Below are 26907 nucleotides of genomic sequence, written 5' to 3'. Positions count from 1 at the left end.
GAGAGCTTGGTCTATAGACAGCACCAACCCCTCCTGGGATCCAAGAATCTATCCTTTGTACTTCCCTGCCAGTCAGACTCCAATGGGGAAGGTAGTGTGGTATGCTAAATGCAACAGCCTTCCAGAGAGGAGGTCACTATGAGCACTTAGTGACTAATATTCCCACCGTCAGGAAGTGGGCACACCTGCCAGCTCAGGAGAATCTGGGCAAAGAACCAAGAGTTTGCACAATGCTATCCAATTACTCTTCAGAGGCTAGTGATTAGCCTCCTAAACAAGAGTTTAATGTGTCCACTAATTTCCATCTCCAGTAGCCCTCGCCTGGCCCAGATGCTCTCCAGCTCTCACCATGTCTTATTTAAATAAAACCCCTCCTTCTCTAGTGTTGGTTCAACCTATAAATGTTCCACGTGCAATTTCTAGGCTTGTATTTAGCCAACACCTTCCAACCTCTCCTGAGGCCTGCTGCGCATGCTACTTCCTACCCCCTCATTCTAACAAGTGCTTTCAACAAACTCTCTGCCTTGGCTTAGTTCTTCTGCTGGAATGACTTTTTCCCACTTTGAATGATGATGTGTCTTTCAAGTCCAATTTTCAACATCCTCTCCTCTTCATAGTTTGTTTCTGATTCAGTTCTCTTCCAAAAAATAGTAATTTATCTACTCATAGTTATGTGTTCAGTATACTTTATATACATTAATTACACAGAATAAAGAGTTTCATTGTGACACTTTGATCTCATTAGCACATTTTGTGTTCACCGATTATAGAAGTTAGTTTCAGTCATCAATAACTACAGCACAGGACATAGTTTCCTTTTCTGGTATTGGCATATCACCTCCTTACATCAAGGGTTGTGTCTCATTAATTTGGGTTTTCTGTTCCTGGCCCAGATAGGTGCTCTATAAATGATTAAACATGCCTCTACTGTTTAGAATAATGAGAAAATTTTAAAACTGAATTTGAAGTATCTGTGAATGAAGACCCTGAAAGATGTAAAGAAATTTAGAAACCAGCACATCACTTTTTCCTCACTGTCTCCTAATGCTATCCATCAAACTGCAAGCCTGGCCTATTCTACTCTCTTTATTTCATCTCTGGTTAAACTATCTCTTTCTGACATTCGAGAAAATACCATATTGATACTACTTTATTTTCAGTAAACCACACATTATAGCAACTTCTAATTATTTCATATGTGGTTCCATGAAAACTGTGGCTTTGGCTTATAAATCTGCACAATGCACTGGCCACGGTGATGAACACCAGGTGAGAGCTGAAGAAATTCTTTCTGAATCAGTGATGTCATGAAAATCTGGGCATGGAGGTTCTAGCACCTGGAAGACAATTTGCACAGAAGGTATGTCATTGGCATCAATTACGCCCCCAGCCAGATGACATGACTATATCTGATCCAGTTGACTACAGGCTCCCTATGTTATCTGATCTAGGAGAGAATATGGAACTGGATTTCTTGTTGAGTGACACAGCTGCCAATCCCCAGAAGTGCTTCTGTAACCACATGGCCCTTATTCAAAGTGAAGACACCAGGCTGCTCTTCTACAGTTTAAAAGGAGGGGAGTGGGATAATCCAGGAATCTTGGAAACAGCACTGCACCCAGGGATGTGAATTGATTTCTTCTCTTTCTCATCTGAGTCTGAATGCTGCAGGGCCAGCATGCAGCCCAGGATCAATAAGACATGAGTCCTCTATTACAAACAACATAAAACACATTTTTGAGGCAGGGTGGGAGACTAAAAGTCTGGTACTCACAGGATGGGAAGATTGATGCATTCTGTAGTGAGAGAGCTGGTCCTTTTTTGGAAGGCTCATACCTTCCTTCTGTGCCATGAGTTCTCAATGCCCGCTGCCTATGGGCAAAACCTGAAATGGCCTAGTTAATAAGAAATGGTTATTGGTCCAACTTTGCTTTCTTCAGTACCTGCACTACTTCTGGGCTTCCAGCTTCTACAACTCTCTAACAGGAATAGTAATATTGACTTCTAGAGAGCACATACAACAAGTGATTCATGACCACAGTGTTAAATCCAGGTCCCATTGGATGTCCGGCAATGCTTGAATATGTTAGCATGGGATCCTCTGCCTACCTTATCCTCAGATATATTGAACCTGGATTGTTTCAGCCTATTTTGGCTTTAGCTTCATTAGAATTATGTAGCATCTGGTATTTCAAAGATGTCTCAGCATGCAATGTGCATTCTGTTTTAGTGTCCTCTTGTAGCTTCAAGCAAGAGTTTTTAGCCTCCTTGGGTATAATCTAGAGGAGGAACCCATAATTGCAGGTATAGACAAGTAAAGGACCTCAATTCCATGACCATATGGGAAAGGTCCACTTGGTATTCCAACCCTGAGTACTATGCTCAAGAAATATTTGTTGGTTGAATGCATAAAGGTTGAGGGTGTGTGTGTGTGTGTGTGTGTGTGTGTGCATGTGCGTGTGGTGTCTATAGGGGTGAAGTTTTGATTTCCAGAGAAGTCCATTACTAATCTGAGAAGACAGCTCCATTATTAAAGTACTTACTGAATAAGCCTGAGGACCTGATTTTAATCCAAAGAACCCATGTAACAAAAGCAAGGCATGGTGCCATGCGCTGATAATATCCTTCTGGGGAGATGGAAACAGGTGGATCCCTGGGTCTCACTGGCCACAAAACCTAGTGTATTTGTTGAGTTCCAAGCCAATAAGAGGCCCTGTCTCACAAAAATAAAACAACAAGGTAGACAACATATTCAAGCATTGCCAGACTGAGGAATGATATTCAAAGCCGTGCTCTGGCCGTCACATGCTCATGTATGCACAACACACACACACACACTTTAATCTATCGCCAATATGAACATGCAAAGTTGTTGTTTAAAGGATAGCATTATTAGCACCATGCAACATGAAATCACTGGATTTACAGGAACTCCATCTGTAGAGAGCTGCGAAGTGCCACACCCTTAAGATGGCGCTGGCTTCCACCTTCTGCTAGCCCGACAGCAAGTGCTCTCTGTGATAAACAACTCTTTAAGAGCCCCACGTGTATTTGGTTAAGGCTGGATATCAGGCTTGCTTCCATGTATATGGACCTACCTGCATGTTCCCCGTGGCATACTGGGGTTGGCCGCCCAAGGGCTTTTAAGGTGTGGGTTGGCACTCCCCGGGGTCAGAAGATTGTTCAAGGTTCCTGAAGAAACTGCTTAAAGAAGAGTCCGAGCGTTGTGTCTTCCTTGCTGGCCGAGGTGGTCACGACATCCATCTAACTATATCCCATATCAGTTACAATTTCTAGTCTATCTGTTCTGTTTCTGCATCATAGAAAAGTAGAGTATTCCTAGATTCCACAGATACTTCTAATATGAAGCTTTCATTTTATAGATGGGACAGAATAAACAGAATTTTAAAAAGTAACTTCATGTCTTTCCATTCATTGTTAAGTCAGGACTTAGATCCATCTCTACAATTCTAAGCCAATGATCTATTCAGCACACACTATAAAAATCTGTTCACTGTGAGGACGCAAAAGAGTTCTCACAACACTGAGCAACAAAGAAATTTGTGTTTGTTTGTTTTTCTTAATTGAATGCAGATATAGTTGTAATCCAGACAAACCTGGCCTTGCCTCTCACCCTATCACCTGCCTGTCAGGTGTGTGTATGCTGGCCCTTTAAAAGAAAGGCTCCACCCAATTCTGTTCCCACCCCCCAGTTCCTCTGGAGGGCAGACAGGACCTTTCCTGATCCTCCCTCCATTCTCTTCTGCCCTATTTCTGTGTCTGTTTAACTTATTTTCTTACCTCCCCCTCAATAAAACTTCCAATGTGAGTTAAATCTACAGGTCTCTGTTTCTCCATCTGCCCACCATCCATCACTCACTCAGGGACTGAGATCCTCACTGTTTCAGCACAGGGCCAGGGACCTGTCCCATACAGTCCCCACCGCTGCCTTTATTCCTAACAGCTATATCTACTATAAAACTTCGGGGAAAAATAACCCAAGAACAGAAAAAAAAAATAGAGACCACTCATTACATAAGAATCTAAACCCAATCACCATTAACAAAGCGATACAGCCCCACCCACTTTTGTTGTAATATACATATTTTATATAGCCATATACATATGATAAGCAACTGTAAACCTAAACTACTGCAGAGTAAATGATGCCACCATATTTTTGCATTTTTATATTGCAGCCATCTCCAGCATCATTTGGCTTGCTACATAACTTGTTCCTTGCTCATTGAGTTTACCAGTCTATACAAACAAGCTTCATTTGTTGGACATTTAGGTTGTTTACAGTTATTCTAATGTATATAACAGCATAACAAATACCTTTATGTGAATTGGTGGTGCATACATTATTCCTTTGCATAGATGCAAAGAAACAGAATTGTTAGTATGGAGAGTCCCAATGAATGCTGTAAGGCTTTTGATAGGTAAATTGCTTTCGCAGAAGCCTCATGCCAATTTCCAATACCACCCTACAATGTACTGGAGTGATACAGTTTATCTTAAAAAATTACTTATGTCCAATGTAGTACAAAGAGCTGAGTGTCTATAATGAAAACATGCCCAAGATCTTTTTGAGTGGAAGGGGTGGGAGGTGTCCAGAGTCAGGAAACAATTGCTGATGACATGTCTCTGGGACCACCAAGTGAAATGGATAAGCAACAATACAGAGAAATGTTTCACAAGCACAATTGGAAAGGCTCTTCATACATTGCTTTCTCTATAGATGGAAATTTATGAAGTTATTGAACTTTTCTAAAGATTTTTCTTTGTCTCTTCAGTCACAAAACAAATGGATTGAAGAGGCACTTAGGTAAAATATCAGTGGAGACGAAACAGTAATTCGTCAGGCAGCTTGTGATTTGTGATGCGTGGGGGATGGGAAGACAGCCTTTCCACCCCTGCCTGATGGATACTGAGAAGCACCTTCTCCAAGCCCATGTGACCCTGCCTGCTCCATGTTTCCATCAGGAAAGCTCTGGTCTGGAGACATCAGCAAGCAAACTCCTCTGCACTCCCCTCTGCCTCCACATCTGTGCTGCCCTGAGGCTCTCAGCTCTCCCCGACCTCTCTGAACTTCACCTCCAAAGCTCTCCTGTGGATTCATTAGCAGCACAGAGCTCTAGGAAATGAGGCCCTAGAGAAGGAAGCCTATCCACCTACTATGGTGTGTGGGCAGACAAACTGCCTCTTGGTGGGGCCCACCCTCTTTTCTTACTTGTGGTGGAAACAGAGAGTGCAGCACAGGGTAGGGGTGGGGCTGGAGATTGTGCCTGCTTCTTGGCACTTAGGTTGAGTATGGAAGACTATAGAGTTTAACTATAAACATCACTAAGGTGGTCTCTCCTCCTGTGTATATTTTATGTAAATAAAATACCATGGCGCAGCCTAAGAACAACTTGTGTGTTTCTTTTTTTCACTTTCATGTTTGTTTGGTTGGTTTGGGGGGGTTGTTTGTTTGTTTGTTTGTTTGTTTCATTCCTTTTAAGTATGAACCATGAAAAATATTTATTTTTGTTATATTAGAGTTTTAGTCAAAGGTTTGTGATAGACACTCATACTTCCAAAGACTAACAAGGGAAGTGAACGAAGAATAAGGTATTTTAGTGGGGATACATATGCCAACTGATCTGTCACATTAGGCCCAGATTAAAGATCTCAACAGTGGAAACACATGGAGTTCCTAGCTCTTCAGAAAGCATGAAGAGAGTACAAACCTAGCCTTACTACCGATCCTTCATTTACATAGACCTCTTTCATGTCTATCATGTGAAACAAGGGAGGATGCACCAATTCTCAAAAGAACCAGACACAGGGTCTTCTTAAGTTACCATGTGGTATCCATCTCATTCCAAGATGCTCAAAATTACCCTGTACCAGGCTCAAGCACTCCAGTGACCTGCTTCTACTCTATCCTGGCACCAGAGAGCTTGCTTATGATACCCAAGAGTTGACACCCAATGAGGTGGGAGTTCTGTGTGACTGTCTCATGTTTCCTAAGAAATCATTTCACTGCATTTCTCAATGCAGTGTGTCACCTCAATCCACACTCTCAAGGAATTGTCAGCGTAGTCCTAGTCTGTCACCAATTTGAAGGTCTCCAAATAGCAAAAATCTCATGCATTCTTGCAGAACCTTCTCTTCAGGTTGGCTGGGGCTCTGATGTGTCCTAATTTCTACATGCTTTGCTATTCTTTTCTGGCATCACAGCTGCATTGAAAAGGGAAAGGAAATCTTCCAGATCTTTGAAAACATTAAAGGAAACAGGAAATCAAAGGTTCACATATGAGTTAGTGCTCAGGGTCAAGCGCTCCACTGATCCATCTAACTGAAGAAGGTCAGGAACTGAAGAGAGGGAGCTCTGGCAAGATCCTCCTTGGATCCCAAACCTAAAGCATGCCCTAAATTGGAGGAAGAGAGATTAAGAGAAGGAAAACTTACCAGTGGAGGGAAGAGATGCATCACCAAGTATTCTCTGCACTGCTGTTCACTCACAGTCAAATCCTTGAAGGGTCCTTTATCAGACAGGTCAATTGAGGTTTGGAAAGACATCAGACAAGATCTCAAGGTGCCACTGAGATCTGGAGCTACTAATTCCAAGACTCATCTTCTTCCCTGAGTGTCTGGTACTCTGGCATGAGCTGTATGAATACACTTGCCTGAAAGACAACGGGCAGTGGCAGGACTCTCTGAACTTCTGTAGAAGCTTCAGGGGAAGCAACACATTCATTGTTCTTCCCAATCCCCCTGCTTGTAGATAACACAGGCTCCAAGTCTAGATAGACCCACTGTAGGGGAAGTTTTAGGAACCTCATGACTGTAGCTTAGCCAAATTGTTCATCAATAATTATAAAGATTAAGACTGGAAATTGCACCAGGTACTTAGTCTCAGTAATTGTTATCCCTGAATTTTCTCTTACATTTAAGGTGCCACTGTCATGTTTCCCAGGATAGAACACTATATTATTTCCCTAGTCTTCCCAAATACCACATTGAGTTCCTATAAATGTAACACCTATCTCAATACAGTGGCCCTGATTCTTCCCAAAAGCTAACTTTCATGCTAACGTTCAAATTGAACTTTTGTCCAGCATGAGTAAGGGTCACCCCCAGATCATAACTAGCAATTAATTAATTAATAATGGGATTGATACATTCTGAGAAATACATTGTTAGACATTTTTAAACATCAGTCTGCCCTCACACACCCAAGTTAAGACAGGTATGGTGTCATTCACCAGATGAACATCGTATACATAATCTGAAACTTTGTATGGAGCTTGTGATAGGACCCTCGTTTTGCTTCCACCGATTTAACCAACTGTGGCCTAAATGTGTTTGGAATAAAACTGCACCAATGATAAACATGTAGACTTCTTTCTGGTAATTGCTCCATAAACAATGCAACAATTGTTTTTATATTTATATTGTAATAGGAATTATAAATAATTTAAAGATGGTTTAAAGGCTATGGGTAGACATGTATAGACTATATGACAAGAGTAGGCAATTCTACCAATGAAGTAGAACATTTGAAAACATTGGTATTCACAAGGGTTCTTGAAACCTTTCCTTCATGTACACTAAGGGCATTTTCTCCCTACCTCTCACATGTATGCAAGTATATGCATGCATACATGTGTCAGGGGTCATGAGAGTTACAGCAGGTGGCAATCAGATATCAACCCACCAGAGGCATCTGATGGAGGATCAATCCTGTTCAGACAAGTTCTGCAAGACCAACTCTGAAAACTGTTCCTTACTTTTGCTGAAGTAGCTTGATGTCTCCCCAATATCTTCATTTTAGTGTGTAGTCTCATGTAATGTGTGTATGTAATCCCATGATTGCATCTCAAACTATTGGGCACAATTTACCATATACTGGTATATTGAGTCACTTCCCTCCACTCTGTGGGACCTCTCCAGTGAGAAATTTAGAAATGCAGTTAATAACCTTGGTTCCCACAGTCTAATTTCTGCTTCATTCTCTGAGATAGACCTAGAAGCCAGCTCCCTGCAATTATCTTATATTCCACAGGACATGTGTTCAAGAGTCATATTCTGGGCCTTCAAGATAGAGGTGGCACATACAGCTTGTTTGAATCTTAGTCCTTCCTGATAAGAGCATTGGGTGCCTTGAATCCACCCACAAAGTGCTAACCTCAGTTAACCTCTCTGCTCTACCCTAAAAAGAGCTATTGATTCCCTATACCAACCCTCATCCCAGTTTATCAACACAGGATTTTAACCTAGACATGTACCTTATCTCCCTTCTTAGAATTTAAAGTCTCCTAAACCAGCCTTTTTGCCTTTGAGTGTTGTCTGGGCATCCTTCTAGCCATGCCTTCCCAGGGTTACAAGATGCTAACAGTGTCACTCAAGTCAAGCCCTTATCTTCTTTTGACCCTGAGCAATTTAAGCTCAGAGAACTGCCTTTGTTTGTGTATGTGTGTTTAAGTTGGAAACCTTACCGCATGGGTGGAGAAGAATAAAGAACATGATTCGAACAACATACATGTTAACTCATTCTGTACTTCTTAGATGAGAAATTTTCTAAGTCCTTTTGCTGAGACAATGAACCCTGAACCTTGGCAGGGAGTCAGTAGAGCTGGACTCTGCTGCCCCCAGTATAAATGCATGCATGTGTGCTTGTTTCAGAAGGGTATGGAAAGTCAGAGGGGTCAAAATGATAGAAATGAGAACCAGGACTCTGTGAATATTCTATCTGGGCTCTGGATTCTCTGTGTACAGAGAGGGGCCAAAGCCAGCCCTCTTTATCCCTGAGGGTAATGCTATCTAAGCAGACCTCTTCATTTAACTCTGCCTCTCTAAACCATGTCTTGAATATAACATGCTCATCCTGGCCCTAGAGTGGATACCATATATATGCATATATATTTTTTAATTGAAAAGATTCCCGAGTCTTAAGAAATATCTAAAGGGCAAAGGAATCCAAACCAAGCTCCCTACAACCACAGTAGGCCCTGATAGAGATCTCATTAATACCCTTTCTGCTAATCCTCAGGAATTAGCAAATACAACTCTATCCTGCTATGAAATCCCCTCCTCCTTCTCCAGGGCTCAACAGAAAACTCAGAAGAATGAAAGAAGCCGGGTTAAATGTAGCTTTGAATCCAAGCATTGGGTAGCATCTCTAATAAGCGCTCTCAGGCTTAATGGGGCTTTCCAGAGATTCCCCATTCCAAACTCCCCTATATGCCTTGCCATTTACTTCTTATAATTCCCTCTAGTAGATAATCAGGGTATCACATTCAAAGTCACTTGAGTTTAAACAGCTTTTCCAGTGCCCTCTGTAAGCTTAAATGTTTCTTATCTGCTATGCCTGTGCTGCTCTGAGAGCTCCTTGGTCCAGCACTGGTTGGCAAAGACTCAAATGTAAAGAGGTTCTCAGTAGAAAGACTCTTCGAAAGAAAATTCAAACACAATTCCTAGGAGCACTCAGCCACCCATCAGCTACATAATGGCCACATCCTCCTCTCATCTTTTGTATTATCACAAGCCTAGGGCTCCTGAGGAGTTACACAGAATAGATTACCAGAGGTCAATGCCAGTGTCTTCATGACAAATCTCCGGCATTCCCTTCCAGTCTCAGTCCCCCTGTCCCCAGGTCAAGTCAGTCCCAAGTCATGCTCATGGCACCTGCATTCATCCTCCATTCTTCTGTCTCTACTGTCTTCTCACTTGCTTGCCCATGTCATCTGTTTCTGATTCTTTCTCCTCCAGGCCACCTTGAAGCAACTTTTTCCTCTTTGCTTTTGTTCTTCCATCTCCTCCCTAGCCCTTAGGCAATATTCTTTTCATTGACTCTCAAGGTTCCAGAACGCCTAGGTGCTGCGCCCAACTCTTATCCCTCAAAACGACATTTTATATTTATAATCATCAGGGACAAGGCCAATACACTGAGGACATCTGACCTTTAAAATCACTTCAGAGAGAAGTTGTTGCTTTGTTTTTCACTTTCTCTCACAGAAACTTAATGATATATGATTCACAGTTCTTGATCACTGTTCCTTCCAGTCCATTCACCTATAAGACCTAGTAATGGGAAATTCCAAGAATTATTTTTTGTTAAGATCTTCTGGGGGATAAAGCCAGTAAACCAGGCCTCTCTGACACACATTTCTATAACACAGATTTCTATAATATTTCTTACCCAGAAGGACCTTATTTGTTCTGTGTCCTGGCCTTGCACCCCAAGGCTCTGCCCTGGATTGTTGGGCAGGTCTTGGAGTGAGCTCTCTGTGAGGACAGAGGTTGAGGTATTTCATCAAAGAGCTAACTGCAGCTATGGAGCCACAAGACACAGCTCCCAGCTCTGCCAGTTCAAGGGATTCCTTCCTCTGAGCCACATCCTGGCGTGTTTCATGGTACAGCCAAAAGTAGCTGCACTGCTAGGTCTAGAGGATGCTTTGCACAGGTCTTCTCTTTCACATGAATGGAGAAAAGGTTGGATGGTTTCAAGGAGGCTGTGGCTGCATCTGTTATTCTGTCTCTACCAAGAGAAGGTGTTTCCACTAGTGAGGGGTTAGTTGCAGTACTGTAGTAACTTTATCAATTTACAACCAAGTCATAGCGTACCTGAATGTGAAATGTCCCCATGGGTCTCTTTCAACAATTAGTGATATTTGGAAGTTTCTGGAAAGCTTTGGAGGTGGAGCTTTTCTGGAGGAAATACGTAACTGGGGATCAGCCTTGGGGTTCCACAGCCCATTTCCACTTCCTGTCTGGCCCTCCATGATGGCTGCATCACCTCAAACTAGGAACCAAAATGAACTCTTCCTGCTTTCAGTCCTTGGTCATAGCAGCAACAAAAAAAGCAATTGACATTCAGCTATAACATGATTAGTTGAGTAAGTCTTTGATAGCATTACCTAGAGCTGATTTTAAAGGGGAGATGAAAACTATTGAGAACAGCCAGGCCCATGCATACTGGTAGTAGGTACCAACTTTCAATCTACAGTTCTATTGTCAGAAAACTTGGGTCCTCCCACACTTTTTATAGGGGTCTTATTTCATGCAGATATTCTTACAGGAAGAATAAGCATGGTAGTCATCCTTTCTACTTAGACATGATTGCACATGAGAAAGGGCACCACTACCTATAGTAGTAGATAAGCAGGCATTACCTAAGCAGTTCTGAGCAAACAGAGTAGTGACCACCCAATTTAGTGGGATGTGCTGGTATTAATGGTCCCAAACGATGGAAGAAGAAAATGAAGGAAAGACCAGAAGACCCAGATCTTTGGGCACCTTGTCTATACTCTATCTCCTTGATGTAGGGGTAGGATTTCTGTGTATGGATCTCTAACCAGCCCAACAACAGACCATCAGTGTTGTGAGTTCACAAAGGATAGAAGAAGGCACTTAGAAAAGATAAATAACAAGAACATCACATGAGCCTGGTAGCAGCTGGATCTGAAGCTACGGAAAGACTTCTACCAATAATAAAGCCAGAGCTCAGAACAACGAGATTCAAGAAATACCTGAGCTTCAGAAATTGTGCCCTGAGAAAGAAGTATTCAATAATTTAGAAAGGAAATGAAGCGATCTTATATGGAAAGGAAATCCTAAAAGGAAGAAAAGCAGATTAGTGAAGTGGACACTTATGGAAAACAGTGTAAGACAGCAGTATAAAATGTGAACAGTGGGTATGCTGGTTCAGAATGATATTGAATGCTGGCTCTACACTTCCTAAGGATAAGATACATGGGGGAGTGTGTGTGTGGTTTTCCTTAGCTGTGTATTGGTAAAAGTGAAAGTATCTTTTCTTAAAAGGGTGCTGCGATGGTTACATAATTAATGTATGCAATGTGCTTAAAACTGTTAGTTCCACTTGAATAGTCATTAATGACTGTAGGAAGGCGAGCAGCAGAAAGAAAGCAGTCAAGAAAGACCATTGGTGTGACAGGCTCAGAATGGATGGAGCGGTGGCTCTCAACCTGCCTAAGGCTGCAACCATTTAATACAGTTTCTCATGCTGTGGTGACCCCAACCAAAAATCATTTTTGTTGCTACTTCATAACTGTGATTTTGCCACTGTTATGAATCATAATATAAGTAGCCATGTTTTTTTGAAGGTCTAAGGTGACTGCTGTGAATGGGTCATTTGACCCCCAAAGGGGTTGTGACCCACAAGCTGAAACCCACTGGAATAGAGGAACAGATGGAAAAATAAAAAGAAATTGCTGTTTCTCTGCTGGGCAATGTGCACTCGGCACTATCTGTGACCTATATTAGATCTCACCATGGAAGTGGAATGATAGAACTACAGTTGGCATTCATGAGGGAGAGACTTTCTAATGCACTTCATAGTAGAACTATACAAAGCTATAGAATCATCTCTGCTTGTTTGGGTTTGGTTGGCTGTTGAAACAAGGTTTTTCCTACGTAGCATTTGCTGATCTGGAACTCACTAAGTAGGCCAGGCTAGCCTCAGACTCACAGAGATAAACCTGCCTCTGCCTTCCTAGCTAGGATTGAAAGTTTTTATTACCATGCCCAGGTAAACCTATGGAATCTTTGTGCTCAGAGTTTAGTTTGAACGTCTCAGAAGATCTTGACTTTCTGCAACATTGTCCTGAGACAATTATAACTTAAGATCCTAGATAAGAAGTGAACGGCCTGGTGGAGCAAATACATGTGTCCCCATAAACTTCATAGGTTGAAATCCTAAACCCTAACATGACAAGGTTAAGAAATGGGGCCTCTGGGGTATGATTTGGCCATGAAAGTAGGACCCTCATAAGTGGGATTTTTTTCCTTATATAAATGAGACTCTAGATGGTCCCCTGGCCCTTCTACCATGTGGGGTCATAGTAGAATGGAACATCTGTGGAACAGAGACCATATCCTCTCCAGACACCAAATCACCTATTTCCTAGATCAAGGACTGCTCAGTTTCCAGAACAATACTAACATGTTTGCTGTTGATAGCTAGCCAGCCCATAATAATTCATTGCTGTATCCTCAACTGACTCAGACATCAGACTAACAGGCATTACTGTGCATTTTGGAATATGAGGGAGAACTTGGTAAGTTGTTGGATTGTAGGTTGAACCCCAAGATGTTGTCTCTTAGAAAGTCTTCAGCCTGACCCAGGATATCTGTTTCTGGAGATCACTTCAAGCAGTGTTGTGGTCTATATCAAAACTGTCCCAAGCAGGTCCCTGTTTTGAATGCCTGACTTTGACCTGGTAGAATTTTGGGAATTAGTGGAACTTTAGGGGACAAAGCCTACCCTATAGAATTAGTTCACTAAGGGAGGTCTGTAAAAAGAGACTTGTCTCCTCTGTCTAGGCTAAATCCCGCCTGTCCACTGGCCATAACAGCTTTATTCATCAACCAGTAAGAGAAACACAGTCATAGCATACAGAGAGCCTCCCCCATCAGAGGCCCTTACAAGGTTATACCTGGACCCTGTTCCCTGCCCTTTCTTTTTTCTTGTCTCCTGTAACATGAAGGGCCAATCCTACATATGCCTGCTGCCATGAACTAAGCAGCTAAGTCATGCTTTCTTTACCAGATTGACTATACCCTTCCAGAACTATGAGCACAAAAAAAATGTTTCCTCATTTAAAAAAGGAATGAACACACTAATAAAATGCTCCCTTCTAAACAAAAGCAATGAACACAATAGTAAGTCTGGGATGCTTGCTTGCATGCCTGTGTGCATACATGCATGTGTATGTACATGCCTTTGTGTGCTCATACATGCCTGCATGTATGTATGTGTGTGTGTGTATGTGTGTGTGTGTGCACACTCTTATAGCTCAAAGACTGACGGCGGTTGTGTCCCTCTTTTGTCTTTTGAGATTGGGTATCTTCCTAAACTTGAGGCTTCCTTTTTAATTTTTGGCTAGCTTGGCTGGCCAGAAAGCCTCCAGCATCTATCTCTTTCTCCCCCATTGCCCAGGCACCAGGATGGCAGTACTGCACGACAGTCAGTTTCGTACAGATGTGCTATAGGAAACCCAGCCTCAGGTACTCACACTCACAGAAAGCATGTCACCCATGGCACCTCTTCCCCAGTACCCAGGCTTTGCTTATCTGGCGTGCATCCATTTATATACTTGTTAAGCTGAGAAAGAAGGCTGGTGAGAAGATACGGTTGTGCTGCAATAGTCTGTCCCCTCCTTCTCTAGTTCATAGCCCACTGATGAAAACCAAACAGGTTGTGGTTTCCCATCTCAGCCATGTTTTTAAACAGGATATGCTCTGTCTGTCTGGTCTCTCTTCTGCTTCCCTTCCACTCATATCCAGAAGACATGGTGTAGGTGAACTTTTCTGTCCTGCCAGCCACTCCCAAAAGAACCACACAGAGACCTAATATTAATTATAAATGCTTATCTGGTAGCTTAAGTTTGTTTTTAGTTAGTTCTTACAGCTTAAATTAACCCATTTCTACTAATCTACATGCTGCCCCGAAGCTCATTTATCTCATGTACATATTTTCCTTCCAGTAATCTCTGCATTTCTTGGTGTCTTTTCTGACTCCACCCTTCTCTACAGCATTCTCTCTGCCCCCAAATTCCTGCAGAACCATAAGCCAATCAGTTTTTTTATTAACAATGAGAGCAACACATCTTCAAGTGTACAAAAGGATTATTCCCCAGCAATGTAGTTTCACTCCAGCATCATTCAAATGCAACTCTTCCAGGAAGTCTCCCACCATAAACATGTTGTTCCCCAGCTGCTCCCTCAAATCCATCTCTAACATTCTGCTCTGAACTGTGTCCTAGTGACTGACTACTCATACAGGATAGTCTACATAGGCACTTTGACAACTGGTATTCATTTAGGTCTTACATATGGAAAGATCTAGCGTGAGCCTAGAAGGGGGAAGTAAAAAATAATTGGAAAGTCCTTACCTGCTTCTAGATCCTCATCACAGGCAGCCACTCCCACTTGGTTCTGGGAAAACCATCACCCTTCCGTGATCTTTGCACTCGAGGGTGTAAGAAGCTTACTACAGCTGCTACATGCTTGCTAAGTGCCTGTGTCTTTCCTAGCCTTGCTCGGGCCTCCCTAAGTGTCAGGAAAGCTCACTCAGCTGAACCATGTGCAAGGAGACTGACATTCTGCCAAGACACTGACCTCCAGTGACCTTCTTGGACACTATTTTCTTTTAAAGACAGGGCTATGTTTACCCGACAGGAGCGATACCAGGATCACAAAGGTGGTTTTCCCAGAGCAAGACTTAACCGTTGCACTCCCTAAATGTGATCAAACACCACTGCATGATTTGTGGCAGTGGGGGACTGAATTAACACTCTTCCCATTAAAAAAATAGAAAGAAAGGAAAGAAAGAAGTAAGGAAGGGAGAAAGAAAAGAAAAAAAAACTGTCTCTCTATGTAACCCTGGCTGGCTGTCTTAGAACTCACTATGTAGACCAGCTTGGCCTTGAACTCACAGAGATTTATTGGACATCTGAAGAACATTTTCAAGTTCTTCCTTTTTGTTCCTGTAACATCTTCTGCTTACCTTGATTACAGTCATTGTTACAGGCCATTCCAAGCCTAGTTCACTTCCTCCTATCTCTGTCTGTCTGTCTGTCTCTCTCTCTCTCTGTCTCTCTCTGTCTCTCTGTCTCTCTGTCTCTGTGTGTGTGTGTGTGTGTGATTATTAGCTCTTTCAAGTCATGCTTCCCACTATTACACCTGTCATGTGGCATTCAGTACATCCCCATATCTGCTTATTCCATCTTACAGTCACTGAATTAATGTTGGCATGCTTGTTTCAAAAATAGCTACAAGGGGAGGGATACAGGGAAAGAATAAGTACCCAATAAACAATGATGATGGAACATGAAAATGGAAATGTCTATTCACTGCAAAGTGATTTCGCATCTATTGGCTTAATTATACCAGCTTCATGAAAAATTGCATTCAGCTATAAATGATATTACAAGCCATTGAGGAGTCTGCAAGTCAGTAGAAGAAATGGTCAACCTGGTTCAAAAGATTTTATCCTTTACTCCTCTTTTCTAGTTCTAGAACATAGCATATCAAATTCTCTGCCTTAAGCTCTTACCTATGAGCAAAGGAAAACAATGCTCCCCATGTCATAATGACTGCTAAATAATTGACATGTGAATAGAGGTCAGGTATCTAGTGAACATCCTATAGTCTGGACAGTCTTGTTTGTGATAAAATTCTAATATCCTGAAAGTCTAAGAGAATACTTCTGAGCTTTAGAAGACAGACAGAGTCCTACCCTGGAATAAATGCCTTTGCATCTCGTGAATGAAAGTAAAGGGTATTCCCTCATCGAAAAGGATTGAGTTAGAAGACTCAAAATCTCCGTCTCCTCCAGTTCACACACTTTATGTTTCCTTCATACTGATCTCATTATCATCAAAACACTCACTTGAGCATTTATGAAGCATCACCATGTAACTAGGTCTCTCAGACATCCTCTGTCTCCTCCATCACATAAAACAGTACAATTCATATGAATTTTCAAGTTCTGTTTCTGAACATTCCATAGTGGACTTGATATGGTAGGTAAATGTGCTTATATTTCACTTATCTTCAAAGATATAACAATAATGCCTGGTCATTGGCTTAAAGCAAAGAGGGTTTGAAGTAAAAACAGACTTTAATTAGATGCTACATGACAGCAACCCATAAACATCTTGGATCCTTTTCCTTGCAATGGAGAGAATCAAATGAAGGAAAAAGTTGAAGGTCATAAGGAGGAGATCTCTCTCTTGCTCTTGCTCATTCTATAAGCACACGTACCAGAAAGTTCCTGCAGTCAAGTTCTTTATGACTACTTTGGAGCCCAAGAGGGAAGTATAGAAATCCAGGTTAACCATTTGCAAACACAATCACCTTTTGTCTTAAACATTTGAATTTGACAGCAGGATAAAAAAAGAGAAAGAAATGTCTGGTGTAGGATTTGTAAGATTGAGCATATTTAGAAAAAAATTCATTTAAGGTGATGACCAAAGGTAGCTCCCAGGCCAAGCAGAAAACAGAAGGAATCCACATGATGAGTAGACCCTACATAGACTCAAGTCGATCAACATTTTGGAGACAGCTAAAACAAGGTATTGAATTTGAGTCTGCTGACAGAGTGCCTATGGAGAGGCATGACTCAATAATGTGAGTCATTGGACTAAGATTACATATATATGGGGAGGGGGAGAGAAAGAAATAATCATAAGGTGGGATTGGAGGAACAGTTGTGATGATGAGATGTGATCATATACAAGGTGAATAAAGACATAAACACATCTATTACAAGCTCCTCACTAGAAGAAGAAATAAGTTAAATTATGCAAAACAAGAAAGAGTAGATCATGGCGTGTCATGATTTATTGAAATGCAGTTAGATCAGATGTTTTAAAGATTAAGTGGATAAATATACTTGATGACAAATAATTGGATATTTCAAAGTAGCTAGAGGAGATTTTTGGTAGTCTCAACACAAAGAAATTATGTGTTCAAGGTGCCAGTTACCCAATACTCTGAGCATTACATGTTGTTTAGTGTAGTTAAATGTCATTCTGTACCTCACAATATATACAACTACAGTATGCCAAACAAAACACGAATGGCAAATATAGGACCAGTGAAATGACTCAGTGGGTAAAGTACCTTCTTTAGAAGCATGAGAACTTGATTTTGGATATCCCACACTCTTACTAAAGGTGGGTGGGGTGGCACAAACACTAGATCTGCCAGGTCAGAGCTGCAGGGTGGGGGAGTGGTGAGACAGGTGGATCCCTACAGTTCACTGGCCAGCTTGTCTAACCAAATGACAAGCCCAAGGTCAGCAAGAAACCTTGCCTCAAAAATGAGGTGGAGACTAAGCTCATTGGAAAACAACTCAAGTCAATCTCTGGCTTCTACACACACAGTGGTGAATGAATCCACCTACACATTCATGTGTACACACACACAAACACATATGCACACATCACACATACTCTGTGCTTCTAATATGATCACTGAAATAAATGACAAATACTCCATGATCCATATACATAACATATACATATAGGAAAGAAGAAAGGAAGGAAAGTAAGAAAGAAGGAAGGAAGGATGGAAGGAAGGGAGGGAGGAAGGGAGGGAGGAAAAATAACACATGGTATTGACTAGCAGTGTGAATTTCAGCCTTTACTGTATTTAGATATAGACAATGGTATAGATTGTATGTGTGCACACGTGTGTGTGTGTGTGTGTGTGTGTGTGTGTGTATACACATCACTAGCTATGTTCTTTGAGAAATGTTGGAGTCATTGACACCCCTCAGGCAGTCCTTTCTTGATTTCCAAATATAGTTTTTCACTAAAATAAACTGTGACTCCCCAAAGAATGGCTGAATGCAAGAGAAAGGCAAGAGAACACAAAACAAGTTTGTGGTATATAACTGTACCACAAAGCAAGGGACACCCAAGGAATAGTGACGACACTTCATAGGACCCATGACATGAACCAGCTTGAAGGCGTTCCCCGTGGCAAGAATTGATTTGTGCATCTAATCCATGCATCAAAAATAAATAATGAAGTTGATTGTGCTGGTTTAAATGAAAGATGCCCTGATGGGCTTGTATATTTGGCGGCATTATTTATGAAACTTTTAGACCTTGCTGAAGGACATTCACTATCAGGAAAGGCTTTAAACGATTATGCTTAACAATACTTCCAGGTTTTTTTTTCCATCCCAGCTGCCATGCCTCTCTTGCCATTGTGGACTGTCCCTCTGAAACTGTAGACTGAAACAAACTCTTTTCTAAGTTACCTTCACTCATACTTTTTACCATATTAATAAATAGCAATTAACTCAGTGGTAGAGTATAACCTACTGAACAAAAGAGACAACCCACAGTTCTCTCTACATAGAAATGCATAAATGAATAAAGAGTTTACTCAACAAAGAACTGGATACCAAATTATTTTTAAAGCAATTCTCCCCAAATCCTTCTTAATTACAGTGTGAGAAAATTAACTCTACCATGAAGATACCTGTGCAATACCACCAAGGGTGGTAATAAGCAATTGTCAAAAAAGGAACAAATCAGAAACATGTGCCACATGATATGACATATTAAGTAGACCCAAGCCTCATTGCAATGACTCTAAGTATAAATTTGAAGAAACTTTAGGCAATCCCCAGGTTAAGAGTGTGACCCAAGTTAACCTGACTTTAGTTTTCAAGGAGAATCATGAAAGATGAAGAACCTTCTTAGGCAGAATGACATCTCAACTGGATCCTCTTACTGGAAGGTATGTGTGTAACTGGGAAGCTGCAAGAAACTTCATTATATCTAAGGATGAAATAGTAACCAGGTCACTCATGTCAGCTCTGCGGCACTGTGGTTGTTACAAATAATGTCTTTGAGGCTAAGAGAAGGCTCAGTGGTTAAAAGAACTTGCTACTCTTACAGAGGACCCAAATTCAGTTCCAAGCACCCATATGGAAACTCACAACCAACCATAACCCTCAGCTCCAGGGTATCCAAAGCCTCTTCTGACCTCTGTGGACACTAGGCATGCATATGGTTCAATACATACATACAGGAAAAATAATCATGCCCCAAATAAAAATGAATATGTCTATTAAAATAACAAATAATATCATGATATGAAAAATTCATTTTTTTAAATTTTATTTTCCAGTTTAAATTTAGATAAGAAACAAGGTTGCTTCACAAGTCAGTTCCAGGTCCCTCTCCCATTCCCTCCCTTCCTCCCGTGCCCCCCCCCCCGTTATCCCCTCATTTCTCCAGGGAGGGTGAGGCCCTCCATGGGGGTGTGCATAGTGTGTCATTTCATATAGCGCAGGGCCTAGACCCTTCCCCAAGAGTTCAGGGTGAGAGTGCACCTCACATTGTTCTATTGGAGTCCAAAGTCCGTGTGTATACTTGGGATGGGTACTGATCTGCTGCCCAATGCTCAATAGATTCCCTAGGCCTCCTCACTGACACCCAGATTCAGGGGGTCTTGATCAGTCCCATGCTGGCTTCCCAGGCAAATGCCTGGGATTCAAGAGTTAACCTTTGTCTGGTCAGCTGTTTCTGGGGGTTAAACCAGCCCAGTCTTAATCCCTTTGATCATCAGTCCTCCCTCTCTGTTACTGGCTTTCTTGAGTTCAGCTCAGTACTTAACCAACGGAGTCTGCCTCTTCTTCGATCAGCCACTAAATAAAGTTTCTGTTTCCCAGACTCTCTGGCCATAGGATTGTAGACTGGCACTCCCCAGATCTATGTCTAAAATCCATATATGAGAGAGTACATGCCATGTTTCTCTTTTTGTGACTGGGTTACCTCACTCAGGATGGTTTCTTCTAGTGTCATCCATTTGCCTGCGAATCTCATGATTCCATTATTTGTTTTCTGCTGAATAGTACTCCATTGTGTAGATGTACCACATTTTCTCTATCCACTCTTCAGGTGAGGGACATCTAGGTTGCTTCCACATTCTGGCAATTACAAATAAAGCTGCTATGAACATAGTGGAACAGACCTCTTTGTTGTATGAATGGGCATCTTTTGGATATATGCCTAAGAGTGGAGTTGCTGGGTCTTGTGGTAGGTTTATTCCCATTTTTCTGAGGAATCTCCAAACTGATTTCCAAAGTGGCTGAACCAGTTGGCACTCCCACCAGCAATGGAGGAGTGTCCCCCTTTCACCACATCCTCTCCAGCATAAATTGTCATTGGTGTTTTTGATTTTAGCCATTCTGACAGGGGTGAGATGGAATCTGAGAGTTGTTTTGATTTGCATTTCCCGGATGGCTAAGGATGTTGAGCACTTTCTCAAGTGCCTCTCAGCCATTTTAGACTCCTCTATTGAAAACTCTCTATTTAGTTCTGCAGCCCACTTTTTAATAGGGTCCTTTGGTGTTTTGGAGACTTGCTTCTTGAGTTCTTTGTAAATTTTGGAGATCAACCCTCTGTCAGATGTGGAATTAGTGAATATTTCTTCCCATTCTGTGGGCTGCCTTTTTGTCTTGCTGACTGTGTCCTTTGCCTTACAGAAGCTTCTCAGTTTCAGTAGGTCCCATTTATTAATTGTTGATCTTACTGCCTGTGCTACTGGTGTTATGTTCAGGAAGCTGTCTCCTGTACCAATTCATTCAAGGGTACCACCCACTTTCTCTTCTAAGAGGTTCAGTGTGGCTGGATTTATGTTGAGGTCTTTGATCCATTTGGACTTAAGTTTTGTGCATGGCGATAGACATGGATCGATCCGCATTCTTCTACATGCCAGTCTCCAATTATGCCAGCACCATTTGTTGAAGATGCTTTCTTTATTTCATTGTATATTTTTAGCTTCTTTGTCAAAGATCAGATGTTCAGAAGTGACAGGGCATAAAGTCTGCAACTTCCCCTTATGTGTTTCTACTAAAATTGTTTTTTATTGCACTTACTAATTTTCTGTACATTTTCCCACAGTTTCAGTGGTTAAAACATTTATACATTTTTATATAAATCTATAGTCGTAACCACCAAATCTACCATGGAAATATTGATGATTCCCTAGTTAGAATTCCATTTTATCTTAAAGGGTTTATTCCCCTCTTTTATTCCACTGTGCTAGTACTAGCTGGTATTCTATGTTTAATTTTATTCTCTGTGTTGAGAATGTTCTAAATCAGAGAAGAAGGCCAATAAGGCAGAGTAGGAGTAAAATAATATACTCCAGTGATCTTTATGGATTCCCAGGACCCTGAAAATGCAAACACTTAATATTGTTGACCTCCCCAACTTTTCCCACAACTGGAGGTACCATGGATGCTTAAGAACCTGGCTCAGTAATTGCAACCATAAACCATGTGCCGCAGCCCTCACCAGGACACACTTGGCTGATGCTGCCAGCAAGACTCAAGGAAATCCTTGCCAGGCTTCATCAACAGAAAAGACTCCAGATGAATGGTGCTTGGCAGGGCAGAAACCTCAATCCCAGTTCACGTACTTCAAACACAACTGCTAAACTACTGGACCCAGAGCCCTTGATGAAGATGGAAGAAACACAAATCTGTGGCGTACAAAGTAAAGACCAGATTTAGACTCAGATGAAAACCACAAACACTATATTCTTCTTTTGCTATAACCCACTCATGTCCTTGTAAGAAAATACCATGTACTGGGTGGCTTATGAACACAGAGAGTGATTGCTCATACCTCTGAAGGCCGGAAGTAAATGATCAAGATTGATGTTTCTGTATCTGCTGGGTGTGTGTGAGGAGTATATTCCTTTCCTCGGTGCCTTCTGGCTGTGTCTTCACACTGTGGAAAGGGGAAGAACTCCATTCTGGCTCTGTTTTATAAGGGTACTAATACCATCCATGCGGACTTTGTCAGGGCGGCCACATCCACCCCCACCCCCCCCCCAGACACACACACACACGAGAGCTTCACTTCAAACACCATCACTTTATGAGTTAAGATGTCACTGTGCAAACTTGAAAGGAACATAGACGTTCAGTACAGAAATCCTCTAAATGTACAGATTTTCATTCATGACTCTGGGGCCCCAATTCTAGAGGAGAAATCTACCTCCTACTTCAGTTACTTCCAGGCCATCAGCATAAGCTTCGTGGATGCTTTGGGCTTGCATCTGAACATCATCATTTGGTATTCAAAAGGTGGCCCAAGAAGGAGAGACTTAGAGTAGACTTGGAGCATTTTAGAGAAATAAATGTGAGTTTCTTTAGCATACAGTTTGGGCTTGTTAGTATTTATTCTACTTTTAGATTTAAAAAAAAATCTTCAACTTGAGCTTCTTCTTTGGACAGTGATATCCTTCTAACAACTGAGAATTGAGACTATGGAATCCATGGGTCATCACTATAGACCTGACAGGCATGTGTTCAAGTTGCAGCTATGATAATCACATGAAACAACTATTCTAATTGTCCTAAGTGTAAATTTTCTTAAGCCTGAATTGCTAATTTCACTCATATTATTATAGAGTTGTAGGAGGTATTTTATGAAATTAAGCAGATAAAAACACTTGAAAGAAAATCTATGAGAAATCTTTTTAAAGATTTATTTTTATTTTATTTATACATATGTATAAGTATCTGTATGTATGCATGTGCACCACTTGAATGACTTGACTTGTGCCCACAAAAGCCAGAAGTGGATGTCAGATTCCTTGGAATTGGAGTTATAGGAAGTTGCGAGCCACCATATGGGTGCTGAGAGCTGAACCAGGTCCTTTGCTAGAGCAACAAATGCACTTAAATTATGAACCAGCTCTTTAGCCCAATGCATTATATGCCATTAACATCATTGCTATATTAGTTTATTAGTCAGAATAGATCAGACTACCCTGAAGTAACAAATAAACCCTGAACTCTCAAGGGTCTCAACATAATAAAGCTTATTTTTCAGTGATCACTGGTGTCTTAATTTATTTTCCTGTTTCTGTGATAAAATACCACAATAGAAAACAACTTAAAGGATAGGGAGTTGGTCTGGGATCACCATTCCAGGTTATCTATAGTCCATCACCCTAGGGAGGCCACAGTGGCAGGAGCTCGAAACAGCAGTCACAGTCAAGAACCAGAGTGTTGAAGGCCTGCCTCTGCTCAGTTCCCTATCCCTAAGTCAGGGAATGATTTTAAGGATTCAGGCATTATGCTGGCCTGGCCCCTTCACCTGGCAGAATGCACTCACTCAGTACTCTCTTCAATCCAGGGTTCCATGAGTGCTAGCCTGAACTCAGGTGCTAAGGACCCCTTTAAAAGACAGACCCCCACCCACTTAGGTTCTTCTCTTTGCTCTCTTCTCTTACCCTCTTCATCTCTCTCTCTCTCTCTCTTACTTCCCTCTCTCTCTCTCTCTCTCTCTCTCTCTCTGCCTCCCTTCATCTCTCTCTTCTCCACCTCTCGCTCTCCCCCCTTTAATAAACTCCATGGTTAATATGTCTCTTGGTTCATGTTCCATCGAGCAGCCCCTTTAAATTAAAAGAACATTTGGTGCACATGACTCAGTAAGTTTTCCCGCATTTGCTCCTGTGCTCCTGCCTGTGTCAATCTGAGATTCCGGGACCCTGTAAACTTCAACGCAGTCACTTTTCCAACTAAGGATCTCTGGATTCTTCCATCCACCATGGCCATATCTGGTAAGCCCGCCCCTTCCTCTCTACTTCTGCCCATGCTTCCATGAGTTAGGACTCGTATTCGCATCAAGACTGTGGTCTCTTGCCTTTCTGGTCCATCAAAAATCCCAGTACTGGGTGATCACGTTTCTCTCAGGCTCTGGGAGCCCTGGACCCTGATTTGTGCTCCATGGACCACACAATCAGTTGGTGCCTTTCGCATCTGATCCTCCATTTGTCTCTGGGACGCTGGAGATTACAGGCTTTGGATCTTCTCTACCTCTCTCATGGAAGCTGGGCCCCCATATCAAACTATGTGCCCACTTATTGGCACCCTACATTCTACGAGTGATCCATACTTGGGAGTGTGGCCTCTGCTCTTTTTCACGTGTCTATTTCCTTTACTATTTTTCATTTGCCTGTTTCCCTCTTCCCAGCTTTTAGATTTATGCATTCACAGTGGGCATATGTTCCCACCTCAGTTAATGCAATCAAGAAAATCCCCCCATGGTCACATCAAGAGGTCCATCTCCCATCAATTCTAGATTCTGCCAAACTTATAATTAGTACTAACCATTGCACCAATTTAGTAAGCATGAGGTAAATTTCCTCTACCACACAACTGAGCCACCTGCAACAGTTTCCAATGTTGTGACAGTGGAGGGGTCGTAAGTATACCTAGCTGTGGCTTTGTGTCCCTTTGACAAGCACTTATGGCACAAGGCAGGCTGACCCCATACATGCCCAGAAGAAAACAGTGCGTGGGTCCACAACAGGAAAATTCAGAATGTTCTCACAATCTCATTTAATGCTAGCAAGAGGCAAAGAAAGCCAAGATGTGCTGAAGTGTCTGACAATGGGCCTGGGAGCGGGCCTAGGAGCCACTGTTGCCCACACGTTGATATGTGCTTTTCAGGAGGTTCAGGGGAAGCCTCAGGATTTCTGTAGTTTGTATACAGCAGATTATGCCAAGTAGTATGTTAGCCAATCAGGACCTCCCACATGGGTCATATGTCCACAGAGGATTCGCCTGGATCTTTCTGTCCTGCATGCCATGAGTGAAGGTTGTTGATATTCAGTTCAGTGGATAAGAGCACTTGGTGAACAAGGATGAGGATCTGAGTTCGGAACCCTAGCACTACCCATGAAAACACTCAGGCATGGCCCTGAAGGAGCCTGTAACTCCAGTGCTGTGAGGAATCGAAATGGAGGGTCATTAAAGCTAGCTGAGTAGTCAGTATAGACGAAACTGAGCTCCGGTTTCAGTGAGAGACCCTGCGTCAAGGAAGTAAGTTGGTGAATGATAGAGGAAGGCACTGGATGTTACCCCAATGTCAGCACGCATGCGCATGCACACTCCTACCACACACACACACACACACACACACACACACACACACACACCTCATCCAAAAGAGAAACTTTAACCACTTCTGCCTCTGGCAGGGAATGTTGAGGACTGGGCTTAGCAAGGAGTGCTACCTTGAATGGAGTGCTAATCTTAGCCTCTGCAGCTTAACAGCCTCAAAGTAATGAGGCTTTGCCCCAGCCCTGGGATCAGTGTTCCTTGCCTTTTTTGACTTCATCTTGAAGGTTACACAGTGTCAAGTCCATCTGGTTCTGTTGGTCAAAACACCACAGCATCTGACCCAGATTCAAAGATGAGATTTAGAGACCCCCTGTCTTTTTGGAAGGAGTGTTAGAAGTGTGCAGCCACCTTGATGGAAGAAGAGGCACACTCCCATGCTAAGCACTGAGCTGAACTCAAGAAAGCCAGTGATAGAGAGGGAGGACTGATGACCAAAGGGATTAAGACTGGGCTGGGTTAACCCCCAGAAACAGCTGACCTGACAAAGGTTAACTTTTGAATCCCAGGCATCAGCCTGGGAATCCAGCATGGGACTGATCAAGACCCCCTGAATGTGGGTGTCAGTGAGGAGGCCTAGGTAATCTATTGAGCCTCGGGCAGTAGATCAGTACCCATCCCGAGTATACACACGGACTTTGGACTCCCATCCAACAATGAGAGATGCACTCTCACCCTGAACTCTTGGGGGAGGGTCTAGGCCCTGCCCTGAATGAAATTACAGACTATGGACACCCCCATGAAGGGCCTCACCCTCCCTAGGGAATGAGGGGATAATGGGGGGGTTGGGGGAGGGCACGGGAGGAGGGGAGGGAAAGGGAGAGGGACCTGGAACTGACTTGTGAAGCAACCTTGTTTCTAATCTAAATTTAAACTTAAAAAGAAAAAAAAAGAATAAAATGAAGCCATCATTAAAAAAAAAAGTGTACAGCCACCTTTAGTTAGCCATACTGGGCTTTGAAATGCTTAAAACACAAAGAACTATTTATTAGCTGCTTGAACCCTCTTCATGTAGGAAACATACATGAAGTCTGATGGCAAGCAGGACATAGTCAGCTAGTCCTGTGGGTTTCATGCTGGTGACAAATAGCAGGGTAGACCCAATCAAGTCCTTCACTGTGTCCATGTATAACACAGGCATGGCCACCCCTGCTCAGGCAAGCCTGGTTTGGTAGAAGATGAATGAAATGGGTGGAAAAGGCTTTGGAAAATGTGAACTCCTGTATCCAGGTACTGTATCAGTATCCAGAAAACAGACAATTTGGTAAGGGAAGTAAAAACCTTACTAGCATGTACAAGAAAAAGTCTACGTATGTACACAAGGCCAGGTGTGATCAAGACGTGCCCACAAGGCTCTGATTATAAACACAACAGGCAGAAGAATGGGACCTTCAGACACGAGCTGTTTGGTGGGGAGAGGAGACACAGGTGCATCAGACTTCCGTTGA

The 26907-nt window shown here is 42.2% G+C and overlaps 1 pseudogene; it reads left to right on the top strand.

Moving 5' to 3' along the window:
* Nucleotides 1-15174: 15174 nt before the first annotated feature.
* LOC121138778 lies at nt 15175-15314 on the top strand (annotated as a pseudogene).
* Nucleotides 15315-26907: the final 11593 nt, after the last annotated feature.

This window comes from Mesocricetus auratus, unplaced genomic scaffold (assembly GCF_017639785.1).
Source record: "Mesocricetus auratus isolate SY011 unplaced genomic scaffold, BCM_Maur_2.0 Super-Scaffold_2245, whole genome shotgun sequence".
NCBI classification, from domain to species: Eukaryota; Metazoa; Chordata; class Mammalia; order Rodentia; family Cricetidae; genus Mesocricetus; species Mesocricetus auratus.
The sequence above is the reverse complement of the archived record's forward strand: the minus strand, read 5'-3'. Positions and strand labels throughout refer to the sequence as shown.